At 47.0% G+C, this 25,377-nt stretch overlaps 1 pseudogene; it reads left to right on the forward strand.

The window, feature by feature from the left end:
* Positions 1 to 1,489: 1,489 nt before the first annotated feature.
* On the forward strand, positions 1,490 to 1,996 carry LOC121293037 (annotated as a pseudogene).
* The last annotated feature ends 23,381 nt before the right edge of the window (positions 1,997 to 25,377 follow it).

Here is a 25,377-nt window from a genome sequence, read left to right on the forward strand (position 1 = left end):
GGCCTCTGTCACCTAGAGCAGGCCTAGTCTAAAAGCAGGAAGTAGGCATGCGCTCTGGTGTGCTTGAAATATGGCGCCTGGAGTGAGGAAGCGATGAGGTCACGGTGTGGCGGGCTAATCAAAGCCCGCCTACCATCGAGCTGGCGTGTTACCCGTGAATGGGGGACGTGCCGGGATTGGGAGGATACGGTGTGAAAATCCACCGTTGCAGCCGGCAAGTAAAATGCCCTTTTTTTCCCGCACTCTTCCACACTTTGTGCCGATCTGGGACTATTACGCTCTTATAGCCTCCAGAATGGAAAATTCCCATCTGAAGTTCCTCACTGTCGCTAGGTCAAAGTCCTGGGACCCCCTCCTGAACAGCACTGTGGGCGTTCCTACAACACATGGGGCTGAATTTTGAGGTCGTCGGGTGGTCAAAGAGCATACGTTGAAATTCAAAATACTTTACCGCAAGGCCTGCTTTATTCAGCACCAACTAGTTCCTTTCCACAGATGATGGGATCACCACCAAAACCTCACGCAAAAAAGCATTTTGCGTGTACTTTTGGGCACCACAGCGCTTGCGTTCATCCCTTTAGCGTCTGGAGGACATCGCACCATAATTCTTGCATTGTTCTTTCAACCGAAGATGTTCTACTTTCCCTAGAGGCAGACAAAATACCCATCTTTTTGCTCTCTCTGGCTGCCTCTGCTGATTTATGAGCCTGTTATACCTGTGTCTGTCTGAAGTTGGTAGATTATGGGCTGGATTTATCAGTCATGATTTCAGGACAAAAGTGCAGCCTTCTGGGAGAAAACGATGGAGCCTGTCATCTCCATCAAATACACGGGACAATTTGAATTGACTCAAAATGAAGGGATTAAAGGCTTGATCATATTTTTGTATTGTACACAACCTGCATGTTCACTGAACAAAACCTTTTTACAATTAATGTGCACCATTAGACAGTGCAAGTGGTTAAAGTCAATGACCCCCTAAAACTATGAATACTCAACAGCTGAACAGACTCATTGCCATGTGGACAAAAGCTGGTCTTCATAAATAGGGCAAGTTATAAACCTGTGATCTTTGTTGATTTGGCTTGTGAGATCTCACAGTCGTTGCCTTTTGATGCCTTGCATTATCTTTTGATCTAGGAACCTGTTGGCTGTTATTACCTTAAAAGCTATAGGCAATGTACAGACTGTCAAAGTGACAGGTCAGAATTTAATAGACAATATAAGCCAATAGAAATGCAGTTGCTGAAGCAAAGGCAACACAGACAGTTGTTCTGTTAACATCAAAATGTTAGCCCTTGGCCTCTGAATATTCTGGAAAAAAAAGCAATCTCTTGTTCTCCGGAATTTCATTACTAAGTATACAACAAGATGTCACCTTTTACACAAGAAACAAACTCCTACCAACAGGTACAGCAGCGCAGTGGTTGCTGGGCTAGCAATCCAGTGGCCGGACTAATAACCCAGAGAATGTGAACAGGAATCTGGCAGCTCCATGGCCAACAACCAAAATCCCCACGTTTACATGGACATCGCTTCCCTGGGCTGTATCGTTACGGAGCTCAGGGCTGACGTGGTCCCCAAAACTGCAGAAAATGTCCTTGCATTGTGCACCGGCGAGAAGGGATTTGGTTACAAGGGCTCGATATTCCACAGAATCATTCCCGGCTTCATGTGCCAGGGTGGTGACTCCACAATGAACAATGGCAATGGCAGGAAGTCCCTCTATGGTGAGGAGTTTGCCGATGAGAATTTCCACCAGGGTTTTGTACCCTGTCTATGGCCAATGCTGGACCAAATACAAATGGATCCCAGTTCTTTCTATGCACTGTAGGTGCTCCATGGTTGGATGGAAAGCATGTTGTATTTGGTAAGGTTAAAAAAGGGCTCCGAGGTCATAAAAAAGATGAAGAAATTGGGCAGCATTGATGGCAAAACCAGCGGTACTGTCAGCATCATTAATTGTGGACAAGTGTGGATGGAATTATGTGATTAAATAAAACTTGATCACTTGCGATTACGAAAAGAAATGACAGGAGGAACTGGATCTGCGACCTCACATACATACCGCGGGAATAGGTGAGTCCCACCTTTCTTCTCTTGGTCCACCAACTGCAGGGCTGGGTCCGCGTCGGTCTGATGGAGATGTTCCTCCAGGCCGAGCACCTCCTTCTCCAACTCCTCGACCCTGGATTTCCACCTTTTTGTCGACTCCCTTCGCGTACTCCTGACAGAAAACTCGGACGTGAGTCTTGCCCACGTCCCACCCGAGCCTCAAGGAGGGGAAGCCTCCCCGCTTCCTTCTCCAGCCGGCCCAGAAACGACAGAACGAGTCCAGGAACCGCTTGTCCTCCAGCAACAGGTTGTTAAAGGGCCAGTGCGCGGACCCCGTCCGAGCGCAGAACGAAGTGAGCTCCACCCACACCAGACGGTGGTCCGTGCCCGGCACCCACCGCACAGAAGCCGATGGAACGCAGGACACGTACGCCTTGGAAATGTAAAGGTGGTCGAGTCTGGACGGTCTGACTCCAGGTGACAGGAAAGTGAAAAGGCTGGAGTCAAGATGGAGATCTCACCGGATGTCAACCAAGTCGAAGGACCCAACCAGGTCCCTCAACCTACCCACACCGAGAGAGCGATGCTGGGCACCGTGATGGTCCCGGACCTCGAGGGTAAAGTTGAAATCCTCCCCGAGGAAGATGCACTTGCCCGTGTTGATAGAGTCGAGATGAGTGGACGCTTCCTCAAAGAGTCTCGCTTGCTGCTGCACGCCCAGGGGAGGGACACACTCACACAGTGAAGCACCGCACCCCCCAGGCGCACAGTCAGGTGCAGCAACCAGCCTGGCACCGGCTCCTTCACTCCCAGGATCTCCGGCTGAAAATGTGGGGCCAACGAGATAGCCTCCCTGCCAGAATTGGAGGCTGGGTGACTCAGGTAGACCCCCCCCCTACCCCCTCGCCACTCCAGGAGCCACGTAGCTTTGTTACCCGGAACGGTCTGGGTTTCCTGCAGGAAGAACACCGCATACTTCCCATTCCGGAGCACCGAGAAGTTCTGGAACCTGCGCTGTGCATCCCGGCTGCCGTGGATGTTGAGGTTGGTTGTGGTAGTCTCCATTGTCAGAAGTGTTGAACCCATCACCAACACCTCAGACAGCGCAGGAACGAGAGGAGTACTAAGCCTCCCTCTCCTTCAGGAGCCCAGTGAGAAACACGTGGACCCTCTGCTTGGCATTGTGGGCCAGCCCTCGAGGGCCTTGAGGGTGGACCAGAACACCGCCAGAGTTAATACCACTGGTCCAGGGCCGACTGGACCCTATCTCGGCCACCACAATCACTCGCCAGAAAATCCCGGAGCTCCCTGATGGGGGTGATGGGGGAGTTGATGGCGGGCACCAGAGCCCCCACCACCTCACCCAGCTCCAATGGTGCTCACCGTCGACCACACGCCCTCCTCCAGTCAATCACCTCCGGCAACCGACCGCTCCCCCACATTGAGTGTGGGGGCTGATCCTGGGCAGCCAGCTGGCTCTATCTTTTCCTCAATCCCACCCCCAGATTGAGGTCCTTCATCAAGTCGCACCTGACCTCACGAACCATGAGGTCCTCTCCATCCAAGGGGTGGCGCCTCTTCCGGGGGAGGTCAGGGGTCATGGAGACCTCCATGCGCGAGTCCCCAAACGGCCCGTTCCCCCTCCACCTCCTGGGAGCTCCACCCTTTGGGACTTTGGTAGATCTAGCTTTGGCAGCACAACGATTGGCTCAAGGTCGCACGCCTTAACGTCGCTAGACCCAAGACCAATGATGGGCCCAGCACCGGATGCCAAGGCGGCAACAGGCCTGGCATTGTGCTTCACCATGATGCCAGGTCCTGATGTTTTTTCACCCTTCGAGCCGGAACCTTCTGGGGTCTTGTTCATGCTGGGTTTGAGCTGGAGTCCGGGTGGGGGTGGGCCATCTCGGCATGGATGCCCTTTCTCCGCGCCATGATGCTCAGCAGATGGTCTCCTCCAACCTCACCCTCAGCCGGCATTGTAATAGCCCCCGGAAGAGGTGCCACCCATTGGAGCAGGAGGACCTCATGGTCCGTGAGGTCAGGTGCGACACATCCCCCGATGAAGGGGGGCTGGGGTCTCCACCCTGTAAAGGCCCCGTCCTGCCCTCTGGGAGGAGATGCTGTAGTAATGGAGGGAGGTGGGGCTGTGCCAGCCGCGGTTTCCTTGGTGACAGTTCGAGGCGGGACAATTTTTTCTATCATGCCCCACCTCCTTGCAGGCGTGGTACCACACACCGTCTGCCACCCAGAAGATCCAGGAGACAATCCCCCCCCCAACCTTGCTCTACAGTGAAGCCCCCGTTCATGCTCTCCTCTTGGGCCAGGTGCATGAAGACTTGGCGCTGGAAAGAGTGGACATGGCAGAGGCTGGCCTCCTTTAGGCCAACCAGGGTAAGTGCAATCCCGGACCTGACCTCCCCCAGTTGACGGAGGTGGGGGAGGAGGAGATCACTGGGGACAAAGGGCGTTACATTGGAGAAGACAAGTCTCAAGAGTGGTGGCCTCTAAGGAGTCCTGCCCACAGCTAACCCCTTTTCCAGGGCCAGGCCCACTGCCCACTCAGACCTCAAGAAGAGTACGACTTTACACTCGAGGCCGCAACGATGGCCAAGGGGCCGACAATCACCCTGACACGGGCCTCAATCGACGTTGCGGGGTGGGTGTAGCTCTTGACCCCCAGCTGCCTTGTAAGAGGTTTAAATGGTGATGGGGCCACAGGAGCAGCAGGAGCCGAGACGGTCCCGACTGCTGCATAAGCGACTCCTGAAGACCCTGCCACAGGCAAAGGTGGTGTCGCCATCTTGGGAGAGCTCCACCCCGCCCTGGTCTCGATATGGAGTGTATAGTGGACAGAGAGAGGGAGGGGAGGCACAAAGAGGGGGACAGAGAAGGAGATGGGGCAGGCAAATGCCACCAGGTTGCGGGGGGGAAGGTGGAGTGGGTGTTGGCCTCAGTATCAGGTGGTTCTTGTTTTCTTCCGGTGATGGGGGGGGTGGGGGAGGGGTGTGGGGAAGAGAGGACGTTCTCCAGCCAGGCAGCTAGGGCTACCAGAAGCGATCTTCGATCAGGGTCCGAGGAGGATCAGTCAAGTCTTCACCTGGTGGCCCTAGCTGACCCAAACTAGAAAGAGCAAGGAGGGGCAAGATCTTCAACCAAGCCCGAGAAGGCTTACAGTCCCTGGGCCTCAGAGACAGACGTGCACCCCTTTCCCACCAAGTCCAGTGGTGTTTCCTTCTCTCCATTGGCTTTCAAGAACAAGTACAGGCCAGTTCACACAAACACTAGGACAAGCACCCCCAACCCCCTTCCCGAAAATCCCACTCTTCAGATATATTAAACGAGCAGAATAAAGTCCTTATTTTTTCCCCTTGGTCTTACTGTCTTTTTCTGTCATTTGCTCTCCTGTCTCTTGCCTCCCCCTCTCCAAGAAGTAGGCCTCAGGCAAGCCCCAGGCAAGCTTCAGGCCCCTGCTCCCCAGGCAAGCAGCAGCAGCAGGAATACCGGGGGGGGCAGAGTAGCACTTCATAGCAGCCAAAGGCAAATGCGGACAAATATCAGCGGAAGTCAGTTCCGACCACTCCTCAGCTGAAGGGAGCAGTTCTGAGCTCCCAAACCCCCTGCAGTCCAAGGCAGAAGACAGGAGCAGCCACAGGAACAACGTCTGCAGCAAGAGCAGTCGCAACACCCACTCAAACTGCAGCCACAGCACAGGCAGCAATGAGCTACACCCGATCCCAACCACAGAGGTGTAACTCTTTTGTTACAAACAAATAAACTAAATTAACACAATCAGGGATAAAGTAAAAGGCAGCACCTTAAAGGGAAACTGCAAAGACAAAGACAAAATTTAAAGGAAACTTATGAACATTAAATCAAAATGTGGCTGAAGGGGTCAATAAATCACCGGGGACGGACCGCCTCGATGGTGCTGGTGGATACTGTGTGCTCCCTCTCCAGGGACACCCGACCATGAACGTAGCTGAGGAAAAGTAGCAGATAGTCAGGCCCGACAATCCACTCGATCACCTGCTGCCTGGACCTGTTAATGGACAACCTGGCCAGGCCCAGGAGCAGGTTCACGCCTGGACAAGGATGTTAATCACTTGTACATAATGTTCACTATTGTGAATAAACTCCTGAGAATGTCTCCCTGACAATGGCCCTTTGTTCTGATGAGCAGTGTTTGTGTCACTCAGATGTGAAACCTTGGTTCCTGCATAAAATAAAACCCGGTGTCTCGGTCCAGGGCCTCTTCCCTGTGCAGTGTGTAACCTTCAGACCACAGTGATGGCCCAGCCTCACACTCACTGGACACATTAGTGATGCCTGCACCTCGATGGTGCTTGTTATTGCTGCCAGAATGTCATAGGCAGGCGCCACAGAGTTCCATCATTCTCTCTGTGTGCACTCAGCACCTTTGAGGTGGGAATGGCCCCCATCTCTGCAGCATCAGTGTTCGGTGACCCTGTGCTCCTGAAGGGTCAGGTGCTGAAGGCTGACAAAGGATCAGGTGCATTTAAAGTTTCTCGGTCCCCTCTCCATGTTATGACCTTGATTACAGAGCACAAGTGAACTGTTCTCAGCCAGACAGGAGTCAGACATTCACAGAGGCTGTGTGAAGATCTATGGAGTGTCCTCACTGCATGTTGTCATCATCCTCCTGGAATCTAGTGACTATTGGGGCCTCCGCTGTGTCTCCATCACATGAGCCTTAGCACTGAGTGTATGTGAGCTGCCATCAGCCACACAGGAGTCAAACACTCACAGATGCAAGGTGAGGATGTCAGGACTTGCCCACTGCATCTTGTCATCATCCTCCATGAGTCTTGCGGCTATGAGGACCTCCCAGAGGTGCCTGCCTCATTTGGCGAGGACGATGACTTCATCGTTGGCAACCTCACCTTCAAGGGCCTCATCATCATCATTCCCTTCAACATCATTCTCATCGGAGGAGACGCGCAACTCCTCCATCTCCTCCTCAGTCATGTCTGCCCCCGGTTGCAGCACCAGGTTGTGTAGCACGCAGCAAGCTACGATGATGCTCAATACCCCCTGGGGACTGTATTAGAGTGCTCCACCAGACCTGGTGAGGCACCGAAACCTCATTTTCAATATGCTACTTGTTTGCTCCACCAAAGTCCGGGTTGAGGCATGAGCCTGTTATACTGTTGCTCTGCTGCAGCCTGGGGTCGCTGCATGTGTCATTAGCCACATCCTCTGTGGGTAGTCCCTGTCCCCAAGGAGGTAACCCTGCAGCCTCTGCACACCCGGGAAGATGTCAGAGATCTGAGACCTGCAAAGGATGTAGGAGTCATGGACTCTCCCTGGGAATTGTACGCAGACCTGTAGAATGTGTTTATGGTGGGCGGACACCTGCTGAACATACAGCGAGTGGAAGCCCTTGTGGTTAACATTTTTGACTGCTTATTGCCATGGAGATCTAAGTGCCATATGAAGCACTCTGTGGCAAACCCGAGATCTGCACAAATCCCAGTGCTCTTGCTTCCTGGCTTTCCTGATCCCGGGCGAAATGCACAAAGTTGTGTGCCTTCACAAAGATGTGTCCATGACCTCCTGGATACACTTGCACAGGGAGGCCACGTCACCTGTGGAGCCCTGGAAGGAGCCACTGGCGTAAAATTTGAAAGCCGTGGTCTCTTTCATGGCCACTGGCAGTGGATGCCCTCCATGACCCTGTGGCACCAAATCCTGCAGCAGGTGGCGCATGTGACTGACCAGTTCCCTAGGCCTGTTCAGTCTTTGGTGACATTGTTTCTCAAGCACTGTCTATAGACCATGGGCTAGCGAGGCACCTACAAGAGACGGCATGTGCAGGGGGACCTGCTGCTCTTCGTCTTGAGGGAGGTGCTCCTCCCTTTGTCGAGCCTGGTACTCCCGCAGCACTGTTGTCCTTCTCTCCTCCTTGTAAGCCATGAGGCTCCAGGTGGTCTCCTACTGCAGGATCAGAGAGTGAGACATTTCAGTTAGCTGACTGAGTGGACAATCACAAACTGCTTTCACGTCAGCGTAAGACCGATCTTTGGCCTTCTCGCCATTTTGTCCACCTCCCCACCCCCCCCCGCCCACCCTGACACCCGACGCCAACGAGGCCGGAAAGTTCCGGTCATTGTCTTCAGCCACAGGAACAAATCCTGCTCCCCGACGACCAGTCACTCTCCCAAGCTACTGCCACAGGCTGAATCAAATTAAATACAGAAAATGCTGCAAATACTCAGCAGATCGGGCGGGATCTGAGGCGAGAGAAACAGGGTTAATGTTTCAGTCCCATGTTTCTTCACTCGTCCTGTTATCACCTCCTTTTCCCTTGCACCTTCATCGTTTAATTGGTCACATAACCTCTCCTGTCTTCCACCCTATCACAGGCCTTCCCTTTTGCCCTTTTCTTCTCTCCCTTGCATGGCAGCCGACGTGCAGTATCTCCAAGGAGGCGGCTTATGACAGCTCCTGGCTTGCTGAGCAGTTGCGTTGCTTATATGGAGGATTACCTCACTAACTGATCAGCTGTACCTGCCGATTCTTTCGGCTGTTTTCTTCATCAGGGGCTGCTTGTAAATGCGAAGCGAGCCGGTTTCGATCCCTGGACCAGTGGCTTGTCCATACGCGTCTTAGAAAGCGTGTCCGTCTCTGTCTGCGCTGACCCGTTGTAACTTTCAATCTCCTCCCTGGCCAGATTTTCACTCAGCTGCTTCTGACTGGAGTTCATCGACATCATGTAACAGCTGGTGGATATTAAAGAGTACAAGAATTGCAGCTCTTTGTTTGCAAAGAGCTAGGAGCTAAACCTCTGGGAAATGAAACAAATGGGTTTGTTGAGGAGACGAGTAATAGCCCATTTACTGATGAAGCAATGCCAAATGATAATGTGTTCAATAGCTTATTAGCAAAATTCAGGACAGAGCAGAAGTCCTACAAAACACAATGGAGCTACAAAACCAATTAGAGGCTTGTTCTTGGAAACACTTGGATGTCTGAAAGTGTGTGTAATGCTACTGCTCCTGACTAGATGTACTCATTTATTACTTGATTGCAACAAAGAGAAGGGAACACCTTTGCAAGGGATAACCTAAGAATGATTGGAATAAAAAATGAAAATGCTGGAAATACTCGGCAGGTCCACAAGCAACTGTCAAGAGAGAAGCAGAGTTAATGTTTCCATTTAATGACCTTTCATCAGAACTGTTTAAAACCAGCAGGATTGTGGTCGCACCATAATTCAATTGGAATCTGGAGTTCGTCAATTTATCTCCCTCTCACTTACTCACCCCCAAGATACTTGTGTATCAATGTGTATAACCGTTCGATGGCACCACAAAGGGCACTTTTGTGTTTAACACCTTGATTTAACATCTCATTCGAGAGCCAGCACCTCCAACACTGCAGCACTCTCTCTGGAGTACTGCTCTGGAGTGTCAGTCTAAAGTTTGTGCTCAAGTCTCTGGACTGAGAGATGAACCCACAGCTTTTTGATGCAGAGGTGAATGCTAAAACCTGTGCCATGGCTGATGGAGTTTAATGGGTTAAGAGTTGTGTAATGAGCTGGTGATGTGTATCACGGTGTAACAGTGTCATCAGCAATCATGTGCCAGAAACCTGGTAGAGCTGGTTGAATAGTCTGTACACCAGAGAGATGTGCTTACCTAATAGCTCATCATGTGTATAGTGTTTATAATGGAAATAAAGTAGATTTGAAGTAAACTTTTTCTGCTGCTGCCTGCTAGATAGAAAATGACAGTCAACCTTTATTCAGCTCCATAAGGCAACATTACACGTTCTTGCAACTTCAGGGTGGTGAGGTTTGGGGTGGGGGGAGGGGGTGCGGGTGTCATGTGATATGACTCTCACTTCTCCACCTTGGTTTGGGCAAAGGATGTATATTCCTGGTCTGTTTAATGTTTCAGCCATGAATAAGTTCAGCAGAGGTTTCTGGCTCCTTTTGTCATCTCTGTTGGCCAAGGGCCTGGCCTTAGAAATGTAAATGGCCTTTGTACAAGTCCTGGGATTTGATCTCTGCAGTCATGGGGCATTAGCTCCTCTATAGAGATAATGAGGTTGCTGCTGTTTTGAAGGCCAAAAATTCCTTTTCTGTGAGCCATAACCAGTCAGGCCTTCAGTCAGTTTAAAGCCTTTGTTCAGTTTTAAGATAAATAATTTCATAGATTAGCTAGGATATATATATATCTGTACCTTGCTTGTCCTGCTTTCTACCCTTAATTAGCATATTCCTTAGATAATATCACCACCTTCAAAACCTCTTTGTCCTTTTGTCTATGACATCTTTTGGCAATCTCCACCTATCACTGGCCCTCTATACTGCTCTACCTGTCCCACCCCCTTAAACCAGCTTATATTTCACCTCTTTTCTATTTTTCCTTAGTTCTGTTGAAGAGTCATACAGACTCGAAACGTTAACTGTGTTCCTCTCCGCAGATGCTGTCAGACCTGCTGAGTTTTTCCAGGTATTTTTATTTTTGTTTTGGATTTCCAGCATCCACAGTTTTTTGCTTTTATCTTAATATATCTCCTGGTTTGTTCTGCCATACATGTGCTCTATCTGATGTTTTACAACCTCCATGTTTCTGCACACATTGATCACATTCTTGGGAGTAAGTTTCTCTTTTCTCAGCAGAATTGCTATCACTGTTGGATCTCTTATGTCTGAGACAATTCTATTTTTAATGAGGTCATCTTTTAGTTGCTCAAATTCACATGATTCTGCGAACTGTGTTACTGCAATCACATGCTGATCAATGGACTCTTTGTCACTTTAAGCCCTAATGTTGAACACATACCGTTTATCAGTTATGTTCACCAGGGATTCAAAGTGAGCCTTCAAGGCTTTCAAAATTTCTGCAGTCTGTTTTTTCCGTGCTTTGGACAGATTTAGATTGGAAAACAATTTGTAGCAGTTTCTCCCCAGCAGTATTAAAAGTATGCTACTCATAACCGCTCTGGCTTGTTAATTAAATCTGTTGCAATCTCATAGCTTTGCCATTGCAAGTGGAAAAATTGCCAGTCCTGCCACATAGCTCCTTTCATTTTGACAAGAGAGAAAAATTTACGGCCATTTTTATGTCACTTGGTATTTTGCCTGCAGCCTTCAGCTTGTGCTAGCTTCTCCTTGTTTGATTATTTTCAGCAGTTTTAGCAGGTTGCAGCATTTCAACGTTCCTCTTCCAGTGGCCGTGGCTTCTCTTCTGGCTTTCCAAATCTCAATCTCAGCTCCACTTGTGACACCATAGGTAGAATTTTCCACTTATGAGACTAAGAGCGGCACCCACCCCGCTGGCCAGAATGACAGGAACTCATGCCCGATTCTGGGCTTAAAAGCTCAGTAATTATGCACCGGCGCATATCAGACCGAATCACCTGGTGGGTCGAGAGCTGATTTTTCTGCCCACCGTCAGCCGGTGGGGTCGAAAGTCCGGACACCATATTTAAAGGCCAGTCCAACATATGCAGCTCACACTCTCCAGCTCACCTGTCTTCAGGACATGTGCAGAGATGTCTCTCAACCACAAGAAGAAGGCCAAAAGTCTCAAGAAGAAGGCAGCACCCTCGCTTCACCCACAAGGCCCTCCAGGCCTTGGTCAGAGGAGTGCGGGTGTACAGGCTTGTCCGGTATCCTAGGGACAGCTCCAGGAAACACAGCAGCCTCATGTCTCTGGCCTGGGAGGCCGCTACAGAGCAGATCTGCACAGATAGCAACTATGCCTGAAATGCCATCTAGTGCAGGATGAGGTTGAATTGTCTCATTCTCTCCGCCAGGGTGAGTCATCCTTCAACTCCCTCAAATAACAAACTCTCATCTTGGCATCGTGCACTCAAACAGCTACTCTCTTCAGGGATCTCACACAACCATTAGTGGGGAACACATAGCAACACTCATTCTCTCATCGAGACTTTCACATCCCATCTGTCATGTTGCTCACACTCCATCCTCTGGTCCTTCTGGGGAGGGTTCACCACACACACAGGGGACACGCATCTCACCCCAACCTCTGCCCCATCCCTTCTCATCACCTGCCTTTCTTACTTCTTCATACAGGCCAAGCTGGTGCACAACAGGCACGAGGGAGCGCAGACCAGGGGAGGGATAGGCAACATCATTGCCCTCACTGAGTTTGAGGAAGCTGCAGTTGAGCTGCCTGGGGAGGACAGGAATTGCTCTTGTGGGGAAGGAGAGATCAGCCTCACCCACCAACCTAGTATGGATCACAGCTCCATCAATTCATCAAATCCCGGCAATCACATGCAGTCTTATATCGTTCATGCTCATCAGCTGAAACTCCAGTCTCTATTTTCTCGGCACCATCAGATTGAAGCCTCCAAGTCAGTTGAGCAGTAATATGAACCCCCAGACCACGTCCAGAGAGGAAGCTCTGGAAGATCTGTCACACGCACCCTCCACCAGACAGGCCTCGGTGGGGCACAGCTGTAGATTAGGCTCGGGCTCACTTCCTGGAGAACACCTCACTGACACATCCCTACAGCAGTCGGAGGCAGGGACAGCCCAGGTCTCCGGCACTCGGAGGGCTGCTGGAGACCAGCCACTCACTCGGTCTAAGTGAGACAATGAGCCTCTGGAAGCAGCCGCCAACTCACTGCTGGAGATGCAACAACAGGCAGAAAAACATCAGGCAGAGATTTGACAGTCACTCAGCAGACTGGCGCAAACGATGGAGGAGTCTGTCCATGTTCTGTCTGATGTCGTGGCTCCGATATGCGAGCGCCTCAGCGTCACCATGGGAAGACTGGAGACCACCATGGAGACCTTGGCCTAGCAGGTTTTGCTGGATTTGCGCTCAGCCCTGCAATCCATGGCCACACACTAGGCACCATTAAGATATAGATGATGTGGGGATGAGGCACCTTGACCTCCCTCTAGGGGCGCCATCTCCTGCAGGAGTCAGGGTGGGGCCCTTGGGCACCCACAGGGAGGTTGAGTGTCAGCCGGACACCAGGGGGCCTCCTCTCAGGATACTCCAAGGGTGTGCAGCCACTCACAGCCCCCAGGCCTGTGACTCCACCCACTCCAGCTTCTCGGGTGCTTCTACCCCTGAGCAGGAGACCCTCATCAGGCCAGGGCCCTCCAGGCCTCAGGTCACCAGAGGATGTCAGCCAAGGTCATCACCGACATCAGGACATAGCAGTCAGCAGGCTGCCTCCACCTCTGCTGCAGATGTTGGGGCTGCACCCAGGTGTAGCGGTAGGGTTAGGAAAGTTAGGAAATTTTGATGTCACTTTTGGGTCATGGGTGTGCTATAACTGTAAAGAAATTGCACTTTTGTGAATACATTTGTTGGTTATGTGGACATTTTGGTCAACTGAAGGCGTTGTGAATTTATACATTGGAATCCTCTTATGTTGAGGTTTAGCCATCCTCCCAGTGATGGTGACTCTCTGTGAGATTCACATTCACTTGAATTACTCCCTGCACCCTTATGTGATGTCAGGGCAATGTGTTTAAATCTTTATCTGAAGTGTGTAATGTAAGCGTTTCTAACTCTTCTTCCTCAAGAACCACCATTGAATGAGGGCAGCCCAGCAGCTTTGATATCCTAACAGCATTTGTGTCTCCTCAGTGGTAGTGACAGAAGACAAGTCATGCACGGGAGGAGGAGATCCCTAGGCAAGTGCACATCTCAGTTGCAGCAGTGTTTGCATCATTAGATGGGGGTGAAGGCTTCAAGTCTTCTCTCGTATTGCTCCTTTTCCTCAGTGGATTCCCAGCTCTCAGAGTGGTCTCACTCACAGGACCCCACACACCAAAGGAAAGATCATGGCCTGGTGATTCATGAGGACAGAAAGCAGGATTTGTTCTCGCTGCAAGTGAGTGGACATCCCCTGAAATGAAAGGCTTCGCTGGCTAGGCCGGCATTTATTGCCCATCCCTAATTGCCCTTGAGAAGGTGGTGGTGAGCTGCCTTCTTGAACCACTGCAGTCCATGTGGTGTAGAGAGACCTACAATGCTGTTAGGGAGGAAGTTCCTGGATTTTGACCCAGCGACAGTGAAGGTACGGCGATATATTTCCAAATCAGAATGGTGAGAGACTTGGAGGGAAACTTCCAGGTGATGGTGTTCCCATCTATCTGCTGCCTTGTCCTTCTAGATGGTCGTGGTCATGCTTTTGGAAGGTGCTGCCTAAGGAACCTTGTAGTGTATCTTGTAGATGGTACACACTGCTGCTACTGTGCGTCAGTGGTGGAGGGAGTGAATGTTTGTGGATGTGGTGCCAATCAAGCGGGCTGCTTTGTCCTGGGTGGTGTCAAGCTTCTTGAGTATTGTAGGAGCTGCATTCATCCAGGCAAGTGGGGAGTATTCAATCACACTCCTGACTTGTGTCTTGTAGATGGTGGACAGGCTTTGGGGAGTCAGATGATGAGTTACTCGCTGCAGGATTCCTAGTCTTTGACCTGCTCATGTAACCATAGTATTTATATGGCTAGTCCGGTTCAGTTTCTGGTCAATGGTAACCCCCAGGATGTTGATAGTGGGGGATTTAGTGATGGTAATGCCTTTGAAGGGGTTTTGGTTAGATTCTTTCTTGTGGAGATGGTCATTGCATGACACTTGTGTGGCGCAAATACTACTTGCCATTGGTTAGCCCATGCCTGAATATTGTCGAGGTCTTGCTACATTTGGACATGGATTTGGCATTGAGGGCTAGGACAGATGTGGCCAGATGCCCTCACTTAACTTTATTCTTCCTGGAACCTGTCAACAATTAAAGTATCAAGGGCACGTCTCCCACGTCTTCCTCCCTCTATGGTGTGATTGCACTCATACTGACCCTCAGCAGCCTCCTGAGGTTCCTGGGCCTCCAGATCTTCATCCTTCGATTAGCTCGTGTCCTACTTCAGTTCATCCTCTGTAGTGAGCCACCTGAGCAGTCTAAGCATCTGAAACACATTTTCAGAAGCCCTAAGGTCTGCTCTATAAGGGAGCATGTGGAGCTGTGAGCAGCTTTGTACCTCTCCTCGGAATGACTCGGAGGGTGACGCACCGGTGTCATCAGCCAGGGTTTCAGTGGGTACCCCTTATCCCCAAGCAGCCATTCCTGCAGATGTAATGGCCCCTCGAAAATTTCGGGTACCTCGGGGTGACTCAGGATATAGGAGTTATGGCAACTCCCAGGGTACTGTGCAGAAACGTGCAGTATGTGCTTCTGATGATCAGACACCAATTGTACATTGATGGAATGATAGCCATTGTGGTTTATAAACATTAGGGGTCACTGCCATGGAGCCCATATAGCCACATGAGTACAGTCCATTGCACCCTGCGTTCTTGAGAAGCCTGAGATGGCGATGAAGCCAATGAATCCCAGTCTGGCTCTCTTCATCCAGAGCAAACCTGACATAATGATGGGCCTTCCTGTGAAGGGCACCTGTGACCTCCTTTATACATCGATGTGTTGCAGACTGAGAGATGCCGCACAGGTCCCCTGTTGATTCCTGGAAAGACCCAGAAGCAAGGAAATTGAGTGCTGCTGTCACTTTCAAAGCCACAGGCAGGGGATCTGCTCCAACTCCACGTGGTGTCAGGTCTTCATGAAGAATTTAGCATATGTGATGTGCCCCAGAGCTCGGGACAATCACAAATGTGCCTGGCATTGCCTCTCACTTATTTGTAAATAGGAGACTCTTCTACGATCAACCCTAAACCTCGCCTCCATTGTCTGAGTCTCTGCTGTTCATGCCCTGGTTCACCTTGACCATGTCCATCAGGCGTGGCCTCCTGCTTCTCCACCCTTCACCTCCTCCACTGCATTAGGACCCTGACAAAGGCAGCATTGAGCCCTGGATCCATATGTGCCTTTGCCTTCTCTCTGAAAGGAAACATTGAAGACATTAATGATTCAAGGGGTAAGAAAGTGAAGCTCAGAAGATGAAATGTATGGAAACTGTAAGGGTCCATAGTTTGTCCTGTCCTACTTGCATGGTGACTGATGCCCTGAGACACTAGCACACACATCAAGGTGAACAAGATGGAATCACAGATATCTAACATTTTAAGCCCTGTGTGGGATGCTAAGGTTTAATTGAGATGAGTGACCCAACCCAGCTCTGTGCTCCAATCCCTGATGTGGCATAGTAATGACCAATCTGAAGCTCATGGTCAATGGGTGGATGTCCTTTGGCCCATTAGAAGTGTCAAGTCTGGTGAGCACACATGACAGACCTTCATTGATCTAGTACCATATATGATATAGCTGTGCCTCCTCCACTATTATCTGCCTTCCCAAATTCTAAATTCCTGTGTTACTCTTGAGATGCATTGACTGTGATGTGAAGCCACTGAGTTCTGAATAGCCCATTAACAGCACTGATGAAGCCATTGGCTTTCAGTGGCTTTCATCACAAAGGGGTCTTCCTCCTTTCTCTGTAAGCAGACTCCTGTTTCCTCTTGCAGCAATAACAAGTTAGAGGGCGACCCCAGAAAGGCCCAATTGTGTTCGCCTTTCCCCCCTCACAGTCATTCCACATCCTCCCCTCCCTTTTGCCCCCTCTCATGTTCGCCCTTCTCCCTCACAGTCCTTCCACAACCTTCCTTCCGCATTGCCCACATTGTGTTCATCATCCCCACCCTCACCTCACTGCTCACCCCTGGTCGGAGTGCTAGTTCCTGAAAGTGGAGTTCTGCCTGACTACCACAGCACGGTGGTGTCCTTAGGGACAATGGTCTCGGACCCCTGCACTCCCCAACCCCAGCCGCAGAGCTGATCGCTGTCTGAAAGTGGAGGCCTGCATGGGTACCGCAGCAGGGTGGTGTCCTTCTGGACAACGTAGGCAAAGAACAGGAGCAGACCAACCCTACAGCAGTGTGGCATTCGTCTCAACAAACCGGCGCAGCGCCGAGGCAGGTGGGCTACGTATGTTTCACTCACCTTGAAATTACAAGTGAACTGAGGCTCGGCTTGTGCACGCCACCCCCTTTTCAAACGGGTTTGAGACCGACCTAACTCCCCATTGGCGTGATGAAAGATTGGAAGGCATGACAAGACTCCTGCGAGTCGCTGTCTTAATGAGCATTCATGAGACACTAATGAATATAAATGGCGTTGACGCCACTCGCCGATAGGATAACCAACCTGCCATCAGGAGAACTGCAAACTGTTTTTACGCCAGCGGATTTCTAACTTTTTGCCTGCCGCTGGATTCTCTGCAGCCGCCCACCATGAAACCCGCCATGGGTGGGATGGGAAAACCCTGCCCCTTGTTACAAGCTCAAAGACTGGAGTCTTTCTAGTGTAGTCTCTTTATTGAACTGAATTTAACATGGTTGCCCCTGGACATTCCCTCATGGCAGAGGTCACATGACTATGGCAAGCCAGGTAGGACATAGTAATTATTGCATTTCAAAACCAAGCCGTGGTGCTACAGTTCGGCACAGTTTAAGAAGGAAGATTAAAGAACATGTTCATTCACATCAGTAACTGGGCTAAGTACCTAAAAATGGGTTTGTATCTCAAACCTAGATTATGTTGTACAGGAGTAAGTAGTTAATGCTGAAACACTGCAGCTAGTGGAACTGCTGTTTAATGAGGTGGTGTGTGCCTATGATGAGTTGCATGCTGCCATTTCATTCCGTTAGAATTTCTGATCATGTTTGTTCACGTAAATTGGAATCAGGCTCTCTGATCAGTAGCTTAACTTCCAAATTATGACTATCCATCTCGGGAAGTAGGTAAAGAGACTCTAATGGAATTGAGTTGGCCCCAGGGTAACACGGGATATTTAACTATGCCAAAGATGCTATGTAAATGCAATTTTTTGTTGCATTTTGTTAAATTTGGCCATGCTGTGTTTGAACCTGAGCATTCGATGAGTTTACGTACAGTATTTAATTTTTAGTATTCCATTAACAAGCATTATTAGACCTTTCAGACAAAATTAGAGACAAATGCAAAAATATAACCATAGGACCTCTCAAAATGAGCACTGGATGTCTGGCAGTCCGTACTAATTTCCACATTCCCAAACCTCTCTGATAGAGTTGACTAATGCTTTTGGAAGACAGTGTTTCACAGCACAGACCACCAACAGAGTTGAGAAATTAAACGATATCCATTTTCATACAACAGCTCAATTCAGTGAAGGTGCTCAGGGTGTGTACAGGTCGATAGGTGGTCCCTGCCAGAATGTGCACATCAAACCTGCTGTTGCTGGTCAGTCACACGGAAACATGTATTAACTCATTAGGGGGTCTGCAATGGCCACCCTGAATCATTTGGTGCGCTAACAACCTGAAAACTGTCATAAAGTCCGCTAGTAAAGGAATCCACCTAATTTTTCTCCACTGAAACGGAGGAGAGTTCCATTTCCTTTATTCTCTATTTCCATATATCCCTAATTACAACACCCTACATACTGGCTCCTCTCTGCATTTTTAGTGTTGTGCTCTTGACTCATTTCTGCTCAAGACCTTTCCTTGACCATCAGACTGTGGAACTCCTTATGGACTTCAACCAATCTTTGCTCAACCAGCCTTCAGGCTTTTAAAATCCAAGCTTTGCACCACTTATTCAGCATTTTTTAAACATTGGGTGGTAGAAATTCAACACGCAAAGTAAACATTTGACCTACTGTGACCGTGCAGGGCCGAGTTATCTTATCCCATTTTCACATTCATTCCCTGTATCCTTTAATCTTTCCTTCTTTGCGTTTAAATCTCTATTAAATATTGTGATTGAATGGGTTTAAATTGCCATTTAAGTGAATGCATCTGGCCATATTCCCTTCCTGTTCATCTCCTCCCAGAAACTTGCTTGCACTTTATATGCTCCAATTTTAAATCATCGCCAAATTTAGCTATTATCCCTCTCTAACCTCATCTAAACAATTTAATAGAATTTATTATAGAATATTAACATTCCTATCATAGATCCTTGGGCCCAAGCTAGATATGGCTTGTCAATCAGGAAACATCCATTCACTGCTACTCGACTTAATACCCTCTAGCCATCACTCCCTCCCTGCTGCCTTGTTATCTCAAATATCATGAGTCTTAATCTTCACAACATATATCCATGTTGCTGAAAAGAGAGACATCTTTTTGTCTTGCACTCATCAGGACAAATGCAAGAATGCTTAATTTCAAACAATCGCAACCATTTATAATACAGGAGAAAAGTGTCTCTTTTTTCAGCAATATTCAAGTTCTGTGCTACAATGTGGCACTTCATCAAATTATTTTTCAAAATCCAAATATATCCCATTTGCTGCATCGCCTTTGACTATGTCCCACTGATGTTCCTTCAGGAAATTAAATTAGTCAAGCATTTTAACACTGGTTTCAAGAAATGTTCATATTACATTCACATTAGTATTCCAGAGTAAATCAGAGCCTAACCTGCTCTGCAGAACAAAGATAACTGAGACTCACTGAATTGAATATTCTCTCACCATTTTAGATCGGCACCAAGCGGGATGTTAGTCCAGTGTGATATCCGGATAAGACAACAATAAAAACAATTTGCATTTTATATTGCACCTTTAACACAGTATTCCTTCCGAGGTGTTTCACAGAAGCGCTATCAGACACAATTTGACACCGAAGCTAAGATAGAAGCATCAGGACAGGTGCTGGGTTTTAAGGCAGTCTTGAAGGAGGAGAGAAGGTGGAGAGGTTTAGGCTCAGAATTCTAGGCATCTGTTGGATCCAGTACTCTTTGATTTGTTGGGGCTAAAGGACCCATGTTGCCCGTTTGTTTTGGAGTGACCGAGTTGGTACAGAGACAGAGAACATCAGGAGATCGTTGCTAGAATAAACACATGCTGTTTAATTACAATCTAAACTCAGCAGCTATATTTGTGCGCTCACAACTGAAAACTCTGTCTTCACCCTTCAGTGTCTTACTCAAGACTGTCTCACAGTGGTAGCCCACACTACTCTGCTATTGGGAATTAAGGTCATGTGATCTTACATTACAACACTTATCTTAAAGGTATATTACATATCAGCTTATTACCATCCATCCCCCTTTACTGAAAAATACATTTTACAAATGTTTTCATTATATCAGGCTATTTACACAAATCAATTATTTACAAAGTCAGTCTCTCTGGGGGTTTCTTTTTGCATGTAGAGCGTCTCAGCTCTACAGCTTCTGAATTTTGATTTAGAACCTCCTGTACTGGAGTTGTCTGAGCTTCTGATTATTCAGTAGGTATCTGTTAATCTGTTTCGTCCAGTTGGCCCTTCAAACACATTTGTACTTGGTTGAATTCTTTCAACAGGAGATGTTGATTCATTCTTGAACACTGGTGCAGTCATCTCTGGGTATTTGGTTTCTCCTCTTCTTATGTGATCCACATGTCTCCTAATTATTTGATCTTTGACTTTCACATGGTAAGAAAGAGGTCCTGTTGCTGCACTTATCTAATTGAACAACCACACTGGTCCTTCTCTAAAATTTTTCACAAATACTTTCTCTCCTTCATTAAATGTTCTGTCCTCACTGTGACAATCATGACCCATTTTCTGACTTTGCTGTCTTCCTTCTACCTTCCCCCCACCCCCAAGTTTGACATAATTAGGCTCAGTCTCGATCGGAGACAGCACTTCATCAACAATTCTGCTGGTGTGACACCTGTTGTTGAATGAGGGGCAGTTCCAAAATGGAAAAGAAATCATGCTAATTTAGTTGCTATCAAATCTCCAGACAATTTCTTCATACCAGATTTGAACATCTGAACTGCTCCCTCAGCGAGTCTATTTGAAGAGGGCTGGTAGGGAGATGTTTTCACATGAACAGTACCGCTGAGGCGTGTAAATCAGTTAAATTCAGCATTTGTGAATACTGTTCCATTACCTGATACTAGCACTTCAGGTAATCCATTAATTGCAAAACTTTGTCATAGTTTGTCTATCTTCACTGAAGATTTGGGTGACCTCACTTTGTATATGTCCATCCATTTTGAATGAGCATCTATGATAAGTAGAAGCATTGTTCTCATAAAAAGTCCCACATAGTCAATAGGTACTCATGACCATGGTCTTCCTGACTACTCCCAGGGGTGTAATGGGGCTGTTGCAGGTCATTTTTGTACTTGTTGACACTGCATACAGCTTCTCAGTTGGAAAATTTCAGTCCATTCCAATCTCGTTTCTTTCAGCCAGTTTCGTCCGAGGAGACTCGGTCCCTCGCCTGTTACTCCAATCAAAGGTAACCTCACTGTTTGAGCTCCGTGGTGCACTGTGACTTTACGTACGCCCTTGACGTGTGTATCTTCTCCCATGTAAGTTTTTACTTTGTCATCAGTTTCTTCTAAATTCAGCTGACGTTCTCCATGATTCAGGGATTTAAAAGTTTGCTCACCAATCACCGTAGTGGCTGCTCCAGTATCCACCTCTGTTCTGATAGGCTTCTCGTTCACCCTCATGGTTACATAGGCTCTGTTCTTCCTACCTTTAAGTTATATAGTGAACAGATATCAGAATCTATTACATCAAGCTTTTCAAAGCTGTTTGACTCATTGGGTTTGCTTTTGTCTGAAAGTCTGCCTGATTCTATCTTTACAATATCTCATGAGGTGTCCATTTCGATGATAGAAAAAACATTTGATCTTTTTAAACTGTGGTTCATTATAAGATTGTCTGCTTCCATCTCTTTTTTATGTCATGTTTTTGCTGCTAAGTTATCCCTTTTAATTTATCTGCTAGTGGTGGCTTCTTCCTGCTCCTGAATAAAGCTCCGCACTTTCGCCCTCTTTTTGGTTGAAGCTTCCTGCCCAACATGGAGGATGGCGCATTTTATGCTCCTCGTATGGCTTCTGAGTCTCGCTCTGCACCTTTCATTGCCAGAGGGATTTCCAATGCCTTCTGAAAATCTAACTTTCTTCCAGCCAGTAATCTCCTCCGAATCGCATTTTCGTTTTTACCGCACACCAAACGATCTCTGAGCATATCATTGATAGATGTACCGAATTCGCAATATTCAGTTAATTGCTTCAGTCTCACCAAGTAACAAGCAACTGTCTCCTCCGCAGCTCTAATTCTTGAGTTAAATTTAAACCATTGTATCGTCACTGACAGCTTTGGATGGTAATGATTCTTTACAAAGTTCACTAAGTCATCAAAACATTTCGAGTCCGGGGCGCTGGCCGCCAACAGACATCGTTTGGGAGGATGTTTTACTCCCAAACATGGACAGAAGGATTGCATGCCTCTTCCCCTCCCCTGCAATGTCATTCACCTGGAAGAAGATAGTGGGACCAGTCGTCCGAGGTTGGCTCGGAAGGCTCCATTCTTCCAAATTGTGGCATGCTCTGAGGGGATTACTTCGACCATCAAGAAGGAAATTTTCTTTTACTTACAACTACTGTGTGAGGTATGGCCCAATTTCAGTTCTCCAGATTTCCTTTGTTCTTCCTCGCTTTTTTACCTCATTTTTTTGTGTGGCTTTTCGTGCTTTGACTCTCATCGCCAGTTTGCTGGATGCACTGCCCTTTGATTTGTTGGGGCTAAAGGATCTGGATTGCACTTTTTATTTGGGATGACCCAGTCGGTACAGAGACAGAGAAAATCAAGAGTTTGTTGTAAGAATAAACACATGCTGTTTATTTACAGACCAAACTCACCAGCTATATTTGTGTGCTTACAGCTGAAAACTCTGTCTTCACTCTTCAGTGTCTTACTCAAGACTCTCCCACAGAGGTAGCCTGCGCTACTCTGCTATTGGGTATTAAGATGATGTGATCTTACAATGCTTGTCTTAAAGATATATTACATATCAGATTTTTACAGCATCTGAAAGCCAGTGATAGCCTTACCACCACTTGTAAACCATCTGGCCTTAAGTTAAATGTTAAAAGAGCAGAGATTCTCTTGTTCCTGCTCTCTAAATATTTAAATGTTTGGAAGAAATCTCTGCCATGTTTACCCATTCATACACAGCTAAATAGCTTCGGTGAAGTTTCAGGCAGGACCCAAGCAGTATAAACAGGAGCTATTGATGGGCCGAAGGCTCATTTTCACTTTCATAAATTTGAACTTTGTCTTCTCAGTTATGCATAGTTAGACTTTCCGCTCGTCGGTGAAGGTCAATCAACTTATACTTCAGATTACACAATGTCAGTGCACACAACCTCCAGTCTTCCAGACTTCGTCATTTTCTCTGTGCTGGTATCCAAACTGGAACTTCTGTTTTCTGACTGGGAACTGCAGCTCCAGTGCACATCTTTGGTATTCATTAATATTACTCCTTTTCTTGACTTCCATTGGTTTTCTTAATACAAACACGAGGCTACCTGACCTATGGTTGGCCCATTTTGGCATTAAGAGTGTAACATTTGTGACGCTCTGGTCCTTTGGTGCAAATTCCAGTTTCAAGGAATTTTCCTGATGTACTTTGTCTTCTCCTTTAACCTTCATAACTCTGTAAAGGCTCTGCATTCTCGACTTGTCCATTCGCCTTGAACTCTCAGAAAAGAAAATCTTAAAGATATAGGAGTAGCGCTCCAGCCTTGTGCAGACTTAGATTACCCAGGGCGTTCGTAGTTGAGAGGGAATTAAGTGTTTAGCACTCAAGACGACATTAAGTTTCTTTTATGGGAGCATTGGAAGTGGAGGTGTTCCTTTTGAGAATAGACAGAATAGATCGAGAGCACCACAGGTAAAGAGGGTCAAAATGGACATTAAGGTTTTAGACTACACTTGTAAGTAGCTTGGAAAGTGTACAAACAAGTGTTAAAACAAGCAATATTTGCGTTGCTCTATTAAAGGACATGTAGATGAAGAGGAGATGTACAGTAAGGAAACTCAATTTGTGTACCCTGAAGACGTGCAATCTAATCAATTGTATCAACGCTCTTTAAAGAAAAGAAAGTCTGATTTTACATTACCGAAGAGACAAAGGATGAGGGCTCATGCCCTCAATAAGCTGGAGGGCACTCAAGAGCCCTGAATATAATATGTTTCCATTCTATATTATTTCTTCAGTGAAGCATTATTTTTAGCGGAGGAGACTTAGTCAGAAATTTCTAATTTTAATTAATTCTTCTGAAGTAACTTGTGTTTAAAATTGTTGAAAAACACAGCTATAAAATTGAAGACCATTGATCGATCATTTATTAGTAAAAGTCAATGTTGGACAAAACCTCACTAAATAGATTAATGAAAGAAAACCCAGATAACATTGAAATAAAAGGGTAATGAACCGGAAAGAAATGTATTCAAGCATTGCTGTAATATATGGTTTTAATAATTTTGCTGCTTGGAGAATTGACATGGAGAAGGTCCAGGGACCAACAGATCCACATTATGAAAATGGCATTGAATGTATTTTGTTCCAATTAAGTTTTCTTTAAAAAAAAATTGAACTGGAATCAGAGCCTAAGGAGGTGGATTATTGAAGTTTCATTTGTTAACATATTTTTATTATTTTCCATAAAGGTACAAAGCTGTGAAAAAGTTAATGGACTAGCTGTTTTATTGTCTGCCGAGGTTTATTGAATAACACCTCTTTGTCAAAAAAAAATAGCAGGGGTAATGTTTCAGCAACAGTCAAGACAAATAGTTCCAGACGGCAGGCATTTATAATGAAGGGAAGCATATTCACAATGCGGAATAAAGCATACCGTAATAAATATTTAATTTATAACATTTGTCATAGCATTGTTAATAGTCTGTGATACAATCCTCATAAATATAATGTTAATTAGATCTTTATGTATCGACTTGCATACACTTTACCATATTTGACAATGATTTCTAATTTGATGCATTGCAGTCGTTCTCTGTGCGGTGGGGGCAACGCAGGGAGGGGAACTCATGGACAGACCTCCTATAACTTCTTGCTTTTGTTGTAAATTTTAATAAGAGAAAATAATACATAGCAATGGGAAAGGAAGTGAGAAATGGAAAAATTCAATGATAGAGAACATAAAGGAAGAATATAAATGTTGCCATTGTACACTTTAAAATATAACCCAATAACCCTCTCATGTTTGGTTTTTAATATGAGTTCAGTAATGTAATAACTGTGTGTCTCTGAAGTTGATGAAAACCTGCAAAGGAAACAAGAGGACACATATAAAATTGGATCTTTGTTCATTGTAAATAAAACGTCTTCCGCTAATTTCTATTTGTAATATAGAATACTGAGGGTTATTTCAGAATATAGTATTTTTAAAAATAAAACTGCTTCAGTGAAAAGCCTTCTGAAGAAAGGTATGTCTTTCTGCTCTCCCTCTTCGAGACATCCCCTGACACCAATTGTAAATTAATTGTATTTTTTCGTTATTATTCTGTGCACTATTTCTGCTCAACTTGACTTAACCTCTACTCCCAGCGG

Source organism: Carcharodon carcharias, chromosome 21 (assembly GCF_017639515.1).
Source record: "Carcharodon carcharias isolate sCarCar2 chromosome 21, sCarCar2.pri, whole genome shotgun sequence".
NCBI classification, from domain to species: domain Eukaryota; kingdom Metazoa; phylum Chordata; class Chondrichthyes; order Lamniformes; family Lamnidae; genus Carcharodon; species Carcharodon carcharias.